We start from the raw sequence: 9534 nt of genomic DNA, 5'->3' as shown, positions 1-9534 counted from the left end.
TTCGACAGTAAAATGGAAACAATGATTTATTTGGTGTCTGATTTGTTTCCCCGGGAAAGTCTGCCCTGTCTGTGGACTTGTGAGGCAGGACTAATTTTGGCTGTTCTGTGAGGGGTACGTGCACAGACGTACACAGATTGAGTAAATCCAGGGCGACAGAGCTGCACACAGAGTCCCGTAGCTGCCTCCGTGGGAAGCTGCTCCTGTAACGTCAGTTATGCAGAATTTAGCTGGATCCAAATGCTGTTTTCTTGCATGCCGTTAGGTGGTGGTGGAGGAAGCAGGACAGACACAATCCGCAGTGTTTCAAGCCAGTAAAATCAGAAAATTCCTTAAACTTCTCACAAAGGAAACAATATTCCTTTGTCAGCTGCTCAAATAAATGAAAAAAGGACAGGGGAGGGTGATGCTGCCTGTGTGTGAAAGAGGGAGAGCTGCAAACTGCTGCCTCCCTGCTCGGGCAGCAAGTGTCCGATGGGGACAGCACAGAACTCAGGCTTTTGGTGGGAGAATTACAGGGGGAGGAGAGGGAAAAGAGCAAAGAGATTGAGAAGTTCTGCAGATTTTCTCCCCGGTGCTGCTGACACAGGCAGGCAAGGAGGGTGGAAAGGCGTGGAAGGCATCACCAAAATGAAATGAAAGGAGGCGTGTGAACTGAGCAGGGCCACGGCATCTTGATCTTGGGAACAAAACCTTCCTCAACTGAGGTCTCCTGAGGGCTGATGTGTGAAAATTCAGAGTTTGAGAGGAACAGGAAGGGAAAAATAAAAGCCAACTCAGAATGAGCAAACAACCACACAAAAAAACCTCAGCACTGCTTTGCTCTCCACGGCTTTCATTGGTTGTGATGGGCTGGTTTGGAAAATGCTATGTCCTGTCTTCACTGGCCTTGTGGTGTCACATCACCAGCCAAGGAGACCTGTTGGATACCATGAACACCCCGCAGGAACTGTGTCTTGCAGCATGTAACATTTGTCATAGAATCATAGAATAGTTTGGGTTGGAAGAGACCTTTAGAGGTCATCTAGCCCAATCCCCCTGTAATGAGCAGGGACATCTTCCACTGGATCAGGTTGCTCAGAGCCCCGTCCAACCTGACCTTGAATGTTCCCAGGGACGGGGCATCTCCCATCTCTCTGGGCAACCAGTGCCAGTGTTTCACCACCCTCATTTTCTTCCTTATACCTAGTCTGAATCTGCCCTCTTTTAGTTTATAACCATTACGCCTTTTCCTGTCACTACAGGCGTTATTAAAAAGTCTGTCCCCATTTTTCTTATAAGGCCTCTGTAAGTACTGAAAGGCTAATGTCCTCAGTGCCAGTAGTGAGGGACTAGAGCCTGAACACCTTCCTTTTTGGTGAAGCCCTACTTGCCTGGAGGAGCCTGTCTGGTTTCAAGCCTGCACCGTGGTGTTTGAAGTTGTTCTGTATAAAAGTGAAGTGCCATTACGATGATGATCACCATACTTGAATCCTGAGACCAAGCTCAGCCACTGAATGGGGCGTGGGAGAATTGCAAGGACTCAAAGACTTTGCCTGAGGATGAGGTGTTGAAAAAGGCAGTGATGGACTCTGAGTGCCCAGACTGAAGAAGCTGCTGATTTTAGCTAGTGTAAACTCAGCAATTGCTCGTATTTCATTTAACCTGGTACTCTCAGAGCATTGTATAATTGCAAGGCCTTTTGTATCAAAACTGGCTTTTGGTTTTCAGATACATGGATGTTTCTTCTTGGTCCAGGCTGGGCCTTTCTCCCTTAGAGTTATAAAAGCCATTCGGAGAGCAGCAGGACCAACAGAAGTCACACCAAATTGCACCAGGTGCTCAGGAGGCCTCAAGTCCATCGCTATTTCATTTTGACACAGTTTTCCTGAATTTGCCCAAAGCAAGGGCGGATGGATGCCATGAAGAGACCTACCATAGGCAGTCAGAAGACGGCTGGTATATACGTGAGTGTGCACCTTTGCCTGCACTGCAGCCTTTGGGAGGCTGGAATAACTATTTATCTCAGCAGGGATTTAGCAGTGCCTGTATTAGCCAGCCTTGAAGTGGACACCAAGCCATGGCCATCACCACACTTTCCTGATTACTTCTAGAAGTCTTCATGGCTCAGTGGGCAGAAATGGTGCTTCTGGCCCATGTCAGTGATAAATACGGTCTCTGTGCTGCTCTCAAGCCTAGAGAAAGCCCAGGCACTGTAAATGATACCAGTTGCCACTGAGTTAATTGGGATTCCTTCACATCTTGAATATTTGGGCTAGTTTCTGCTGCTTCTCCGAAAAGAAAGGACATAAGGAAATGATGCAGTCAGGTGTGGCACTGCTGCACTAAGTATATTCACCACTGAGATTCTTTTTTTTTTCTTCTGTTTTGTAGGCAATCTCTGCAGCATGAAACACATTTGACCTGGTTTCTCTTGAAAGGCATAAAATAGGAATGCAGGCTACCTGGAGTTGTTAAAAACCCAATTTTATATTGTTACAGCATGAGCTACACTGCTCTAGCCCTAGTTTGCATCCTGCTGTAGATGTTCTTCACCATCAGGAACAAAGCTGCTTCACCTAAGGGTAGGTTGTTTAAAGAAAAGTAAATGCTCAGATGCTCTAGTGATGACACCCACATAAATATTTGGATAGGCAGAAGCCTCCTGCGGGAGGGGGACTATGCAAAGAATGCTGAATACTCAGTGAAGGTTATAAATGGATGGTGGAGCAGTTCACCAGGTTATTCCTGATGTAAACACAGAAGCGTGTTTACAACCCAGCAACCATGAAAAGATTCTCAGTATTTCAGAGAAGTTTGATCCCAGTGCTCTCGTGCCGCTTCTGTGAGCCGAAGGCAGGTCTGGTCAGTGGAGGCACCAGTGCAATATCTGGACTGTAGGAAGCAGGTCGCCGCTTTTTGCCATCTTACTTCTGCTTAAGTTGTGTTGAGCTAAACCCTAACCTGTGAATATTTGTTTAGTAGTTGCCTGACTGCAACTACAGCTGTCAGAGAGGAAGGACCTGCCATTTGACTAATCCCAGCTCCATACCTCTTATGTGCTTCTGATTTCCAGATTAAATTTGTCCAGCTTTGGTTTCCACTCTTTAATTTTTGCCCTACTACTGAGCACATCAGTACCCAGGGTTACCTCCCCATGAGGCATTTACACACCTCAGTCAAGGCTCCTTTAACTTTTTGTTCTGTTAACGGAACAGATTCAGTTCTTAAGTCTTGTAAGGAATTTTCTTGCATCTGCGAATCATCCTTGTGGTTATCTTCTGCATCTTCTCCATTTTTTTTTTCCCAGCAGTCTTTTAAAAACAGCTGCATCACTGTCCTCTGGCTGCAAATTGTGACCTTCGTGCCACGTGCATAACTTCTTACAGAGATCCATGTTTCCGTTTGCATCTGCTTGTGGTATATTTTCCTCTTTCAAGCAAAATAGAAAGTAGCAATGACTGCCTATATGTTGCTGTGGTTACTAACATTGTCCTGACTGAAGTGGGACCTCTCAGACATCCAGACTTCGACACACTGATTAGAAAAGCCAAGATGCTCTGGAGAGCTGGGGAGCTGAAACAAACTCGTTTTTCCTCTGCATCAGCTGGGATGCAGCTCCCAGGATGCACATTCAGCTCTGCAGATCTAATCCATTGCCCTTAATCACCTGGGAGAGCTGGCCTTGACTTTCCTGGGGGCTGCACAGAGTTTAGTCACCGTGAGTGTGACTAATAACAAACAGCAGCGTTTTCACTTAGGAGGAAACTCAGAAGCTCACCTAAGCGTTTCTGTTGCTCTCTTGGACAAAACCAGCTCAAAAGAAGAAATCTAGTGATTTCACTGATCTGAAGTACATCGAAAATGTCCAGTTATTTATATTGTAAAGCTGTCATTTTTCTTTGCTCAGTCACCGTGGTCTGCAAAAGCCCATCTGATAGGTACTGTCAGATCAAAGCAATTTATTAATGGTGTATGCGAAGGAAGGGAATTGTACCAAACTCCAGCCTGAATTAGAGCATCATGTGCTTCGCTGGGTAGTGTGTGTGTGGCCTTGCTCCCTGCACATCCTCAACAAGACCAGCGTTGTCACTTCTACGCAGCCCAAGAGGTGGAAGAAAAGGAGAATGAGCTGACTAAAACATAAAGTAGATTTACCATAGCTTATAGCTTATGTCCAGGGTATCATGGCTTGGAGGCATTTATTGCTGGTAGGGAAAAAGCAATAGTCCTCAGCATTTTTGGACTGGGAAATGATTTAGCCTGTTAGACTTTGCTGGAGACTGGGTGGACTGCTGTTGTGACAAAGAGGATTTGCCTAGCTTTGTTGCCCTGGAGTGAAGCCTAGATTTTGGCTTTTATGATTTGGAATACCAAAGACAGGCAAACGGCTGATGAATTGCTTTCTACACAGCTCTACTAATGATATTAAATGGCCGTGGCCAAAAGATAAATCTTAATTTCTTTGCTTTCCGGAAAACACTGCGACCCACATCACAACCGGGAGCAGCACAAAGGCTTGGTGCCAGGTTTCTTCACTAGGATGAAGGGATGCAGTGGCATAGAGCCAGTGCCAGAAATTTTAGCTGTTGTCTCCTCAGTGATCCTGTATATCTCTGCCCTGTGGTTTTGGATGGTATCCTTCGTACCTACACCGTGCAGAGAGCTTGGGCAAGGGCAGGATTGTGCCGGTGTTGGATGACAGCAAGATGTTCTCCTACTGCAGCCATGGCTTTAGCCTCTGACCACTTGCTCCTTCGTGGCATGCTTCCTTCTGAGCTGTGCTCTTTAAAGGAGTAAATCCTGAAGAGACACAAATCAACTAAATTGGGATATCATTGGTTATCCTTACATTAGGCTGAGTTTCCCAGGGATTAGAGGACTGGTAGTGCCTCTTCTGAATTGTCCAGTAATCCCTAGGAAATGTTGTTGCTTGGATCCCAGCCACATGACTACGTGGTGGTAAGGAGAGAGATGCTCAGAGTTTCTCCAGCCCTTTGTTTGCAGGACAAGGGCCAACATGGCTCAGTGCAAGTATCTCAGCCAAAACTTTTGGTGGATTTTGGGTAAAAGTTTCTCTGGATTTTTTGCCAAAGCCAGACTTCTTCTACTGTGGGACAAGAAAGGAGAGGAGCAGGCTGTGGCATGAAGCTGTCTGCTCCTTCTGCTCCCATAGCTAGCTCTCCTTCCAGCACCAGGAGAGAAACATCCCTATTGATATGCCCAGAAGGAGGACTGAGCGCTGTAGAGGTTTCCTCAGCAGGAAGGAGCGATGGTGCGCAGGGTTTGCCCTACCCCAGGACTCAGGACCTGTTGATTCATATCCCTGCAGTACCATGGTTTTCAGAAGCAGTGCGTATCTCTTCCAGCTAAAGTGTACGTCAAGGAGGGGTGGATAAATGCTGCAGGCAGCTGAAAGCCCTTATGCTGAACTCAGCTTTTGTGCTTGCAGGCTATGGGACCAGACATGGGGCATCCTTCCAGGAGACTGCTGGAGAGGTGCAGTTTCTGAACACAGGGCACGGGCAGAAACCTATGGCAGGTGGGCTTCTCCAAGGTTTCTATCAATATTAGGAGCAACAAGACAAGAGAGAGCTTTGTCAGCACAGTCAGAATTTGCAAGCTGCTTCATATCTTGGGCAGCATAAGTTCTGGGAAGTTGCCTTTTTCTTTTTAAGTGGGCTATTTCTTCACCTCCTCACAATCTTCAAAGTTGCGGTCTCTTTTCTCGATCGCAAGAGGATGTCTGTTTTCTATTTTAAAGCTGTGGTCAGAAAATACGGCTGGAGGAAATGACTCCAAGATTGCTTTGAAGTGGTGGGGTAATGTCATCCAATGTCTGTGCTTGGGGCTTAGTTACGTCTTTACCTCTGCAGTCCCCTTCCTCAGAGCACTGCAGCCTCCATGACCAGGCAGCTGCCTGTTGCGCAGTGCTAGCGGCTGACCCACTAGGAACATCAACAAGGCCTTTGGGGACATACTGCTTACCTCAGAGTGAGAAACAAAACCATTTAGATAAACAGATAAGTGTGTGGGTGATTCAAGCTTTCATTGCAGTCATGCACATGTACTCGTGAGCCACGATCCTGAAACACATAACATATCCTTGCAGCGAGCTTGCTCAGTGCTTTCACAGAGACAACACACACACATCAAGCTGATGTCTCTGGGAAGGACCAGGACTGTCCTTCCTTCACTTCACTCGTGGAAGCTCTCTTCTCCCCTCTTTACACTCTGTTCTCCAGCACTGTAGTGAACGTCTTCTTTTCTGTCGTGAATGTTGTCTTCTTTACTGTTCTTCTTCATTTTGGTTTAGCCCAGATCTGTCCCCACCGTTCCCCATGTGTCATCAAACAGTCTCTGAGAATCTCTCTACTGAGCAACAGACCATGCTGACAAGTTGGATGTTCACTGGAAAGTGCCCCTGCCTTAACTTTATTTGTTCAGTGGTATAAAAATATCCTATTTCATTGGACAGGTCAAGTTACCTCAGGTTTTTATCTGTCAAGACAATATCATAATGCTTTTAGAGACGGATTGTGAAAATGAAGGTTTGAAGTTGGTGAAACCCTCGGTTATGAGGACTGTAAAGACCTTAAATGTGTCTCACTGTCATTTGTCAGCTTTGGTCAGGTTTTTGAGATCACTGTATTTCCCAATACCTCCTCCCTGATGGTCTCTGTTGCTCTTGCTATGTTGCAGCGTGGGACCCAAGAGCACCAAGTGGTTTTGTAACTGAGATTTTTTTCACATACTGTGAAATGACTAAGATGCACACAGGAGATACAACAGCATGAGACTGTGATGGTAACACATTGGTGAGAATTTCCACTCCAAGAGTGGTGAGAATAAATGTCTTCAGTAAGAAAAGATGTTTGCAGATTAGGGGGAAAATGTACTGATGAAAGCAATTTCAGGAAGGAAAACCCAGCCCTTGCGGGAAACCCAGGCTATGTGGGTGCACATTGCACGCTGTTCTCATAAGAGTCAGATTTGGTTTTGCAGCAGGCTCAAACTGACTCTACTGTAAGAGGAGACTGTGGATGGACATTTGCCCTGGGCTCCCCCAGGGCAAGGGAATAGTCGTCCTCCTACCTGCTGCTTTCCATCTTGACAGACAGTCGAGGCTGCTCCAGCTCAGCAGTGCGTTTTCCTTGAACTCCCTACTAAATCATTTCAGCTGAGTTCATCCTTCTGATTTTGCCTGCAGTGATTTGGGAGAGCTCACGCAAACAACTTGGCCAACCACCAGTGAACTCACCCTAAGTCGGGGTGGAAACATGATGGGGTGGTTTATGTTGTCTCTCACCACATCGTGGTTTAACCCCAGCTGGCAGCTAAGCACCATGCAGCCGCTTGCTCACCTTCCCTCCTTGGTGGGATGGGGGAGAGACTCAGAAGGGTAAAAGTGAGAAAACTTGTGGGCTGAGATAAAGACAGTTTAATAGGTGAAGAAAAACCCGTGCACACCAGCAGAGCAAACCGATTTCATTCACCACTTCCCCTCGGCAGGCAGGTGTTCAGCCATCCTCAGGAAAGCAGGGATCCATCATGCTTAACAGCTACTTGGCAGGACAAATGCCATCACTCCAAATGTCCCCTCCTTCCTTCTTCCTCCCCCAGCATTATACGCTGAGCATGATGTCATATGGGGGTCAGCTGTCCCGGCTGCTTGTGCACCCCCAGCCCACTTGCTGATGGGGTGGTGCCAGAGGCAGAAAAGGCTTTGACTCTGTGTAAGCACCGCTCAGCAATATCTGAAACTTCCCTGTGTTGTCAACACTGTTTTCAGCACAAATCCAAAACATAGCCCCATGCTAGCTTCTATGCAGAAAATTAACTCTGTCCCAGCCAAAACCAGCACACAGCAGTACAGCTGGATCTGGAAGACTTTTTCTTTTCGCCATATACTTTTCTTTTTGTCATTTGCCTGTAGCCTGAGGTCTTATGTTGGGTCACCAGAGCTCGATGCACACAGCAGAAACTATGTAATTACAAGACCATAATTGCACCCACACTAGGGGCAGTACTGCTGCTACAACACCGGTGTATTGAAAGCATACTGCAAATATTGAAAGTGAGAGAAAGAAGAGACTTTCACTACTTTTCTTTAACAGCTTCCACAAGCTGAGCTGACATAACCACTCCCCTCGCTGCCCGTTGAAGGTCTTTCATTACTCTGCCCACCCCCCATTTGTTACAGAGTGCAGTGATACAGAGAAAGGGATGAGGGATGAAGTCAGCAAGCCACTGAAAGTACTGATTTTTGCATCATCCTAATATTTAATAATTCTTGGCAATATTTCATTTATATAGTACCTTTTCTCCCAGAGTGTATTACAAATTCCATAAATAAATGCAATACTGTGCTAATGAGGTCTTAGATCTGTCAAGGATGCAGCCTGAGGCTATGTAACTGCAGGTATTTCTCATCAAAATCACTTTGGTCTTTCTCTTCTTCCTCCATCCTGTAACAAAGTGCTTACAAGGCTATCTTGAGCAAAGGTGGAACTTTGGCTAGCATCTACAGGAAGGATGCTCGCTGGGGCAGGAGGCTAGAGGAAAAAGGCCTAGTTGAACTGAGCGGTTGAGGAAAGATGTTGCAGTGAGAAAGGAACACCCCAGTCAACCCTTGTGAATAAGCCTGTGCCTCTTGGATTTGGTGGAATCAAAAGGGACCTATAAACCTGCACCAACAGGGAGGCAATGAGAAGACGGGAGGTCTGAGAAGAAGAGGGTTGTGAGTGGAGGACCATGAGGGTGCTTACGTGAGGGGTGGGAAAAAGCATTAACTTTTTCTATTTGGATGTAAACCTATCAGCCCCAGAGCCAGAGAACAGGACCTAGCACACACCAACAGACATACTATCATCTGGGAAGTGCACATTTCTCTCACTTGCTGGGTCATTGCAGGGATCAGTGCACAGCAGTCTATGGACTACCACATACTCCAGTGACAGCACCACCTGTGAACTGCCATAAAGTAAAGGGCAATGCGACAACGAAATGAGAGCGGCTGAGCTCTACCTTTGAGAGTTTCTCATTTGAAATAATGGTGGATTAGAAATCAAAATGTTATTGCTGCTATAAAGTCAACTGAGATGATATGGCTCCCTTGTAGTTTACTCCCTCCATTTAGAAGTGCTTTTACTAACATTCATGGAGGCTGTAGTGATAGCAGCAGCAGCTTCTCAGTTATTAGGAGCTCTCAGAAGGATCTTTGTGTGCCAAGATACCACGCTTTTTATTAGCATTGACAGTGTGTGCCCGTGGTTGGCCTCTGTTTATGCTGGCATTAACAAGCATTGGGAGGAAAATTGTGTTGTCAAGCGCAAGTCAAGCAGAAATAATGGTACTTGAATTCTTTCTCTCCATCCATGAAGTGACAGCATTTCTGGTCTTTAGCATCTATTTTATGTTTATAGGTGACAGGAAAAATCTTGCCTTACAATATCGCAGTTTCCCTAGGATGAGTTTGATTTTGTCTTGTTTCTGGGGTTAAAGGCTTATTGTTTGCAGCGTTCTCCTCCCCTGTGAATGCAGTCTCTTTCCCAA

The sequence above is a fragment of the Opisthocomus hoazin genome, chromosome 4, assembly GCF_030867145.1.
Source record: "Opisthocomus hoazin isolate bOpiHoa1 chromosome 4, bOpiHoa1.hap1, whole genome shotgun sequence".
Classification (NCBI taxonomy): Eukaryota; Metazoa; Chordata; class Aves; order Opisthocomiformes; family Opisthocomidae; genus Opisthocomus; species Opisthocomus hoazin.
Note: the sequence above shows the minus strand (reverse complement) of the source record.